Raw genomic sequence first — 1102 nt, 5'->3', positions numbered from 1 at the left:
AAAAAAAAAAAAAAAAGAAAGAAAGAAAAGAAAAAAGAAAAAGGACATGGCTTGGTGGGAGCCTAAATGAGTTCAAGTATGTGAAGTGCTGGCGGTGGTCAGTGCTCAAGGAATGTGCTCCTGCAAGTATGGTCAGCACGGGCTCTGTGACCTCGGGCAAGCGCTCAGCTCGGCCAGCCTTGAGAATACTCACTTGCAGGGTTGTCGGGTGGATGAAATGAAACAGAGATCCACAGTCCTTCACCCACAATTCTGAAACCCAAAAGCCCAGGGAGCTGGAGGTTAATTCCCTTGACAGCAGAGCCCAACATGACTCCATTTCATTTAGAGGCAAACTGACGCAGTTTCAGGGTGTTTTTATTTTATTTATTTTATGTTTGGGTTAGGTATTTATTTATGTTTTTGAGACAGCATCTAGCTCTCTTGCCCAGGCTGGGGTGCAATGGCACAAATTTGGCTCACTGCCACCTCCATCTCCTGGGCTCAAGTCATCCTCCTACGTCAGCCTCCCAGATAGCTGGGACTACAGGCACCTGTACCTGCCACCATGCCTGGCTAATTTTAGTATTTTTTGTAGAGATGGGGTTTCACCATGTTGGCCAGGCTGGTCTCAAATTCCTGAGCTCAAGCAATCCACCCACCTCAGATTCCCAAACTGCGCTGGGATTACAGGCATCAGCCACTGCTCCCAGCCTCTGTGTGTGTGTGTGTGTGTATTAATCTTCACTCCAAACTATGTACCATAACTAGCCTCATTGTACAAGTGAGGAAACTGAGGCATGGAGAGATTATATAACTTGGCAGTTTGGCAACAGAACCCTATGCTCTACTTAGCCTCTCAGAAGGAGAGACAGAGGGAAGAGTGGGAGGGAGGGAGGGAGGAGGTAGGGAAAAGGGCATTGTCTACCCTGGCAGTAGCTGCCCAGCCAGTCATTCCCATGACAGTGTCATGTCATCAATTCATTTTGAGCAGCTGCCGAATTCCAAGCATGATTCAAAACACATCAGAGGCCAGGCGTGGTGGCTCACGCCTGTAATCCCAGCACTTTGGGAGGCTGAGGCGGGTGGATCACCTGAGATCAGGAGTTCGAGACCAGCCTGG

The sequence above is a fragment of the Mandrillus leucophaeus genome, unplaced genomic scaffold (genome assembly GCF_000951045.1).
Source record: "Mandrillus leucophaeus isolate KB7577 unplaced genomic scaffold, Mleu.le_1.0 Scaffold446, whole genome shotgun sequence".
NCBI classification, from domain to species: Eukaryota; Metazoa; Chordata; class Mammalia; order Primates; family Cercopithecidae; genus Mandrillus; species Mandrillus leucophaeus.
The sequence above is the reverse complement of the archived record's forward strand: the minus strand, read 5'-3'. Positions refer to the sequence as shown.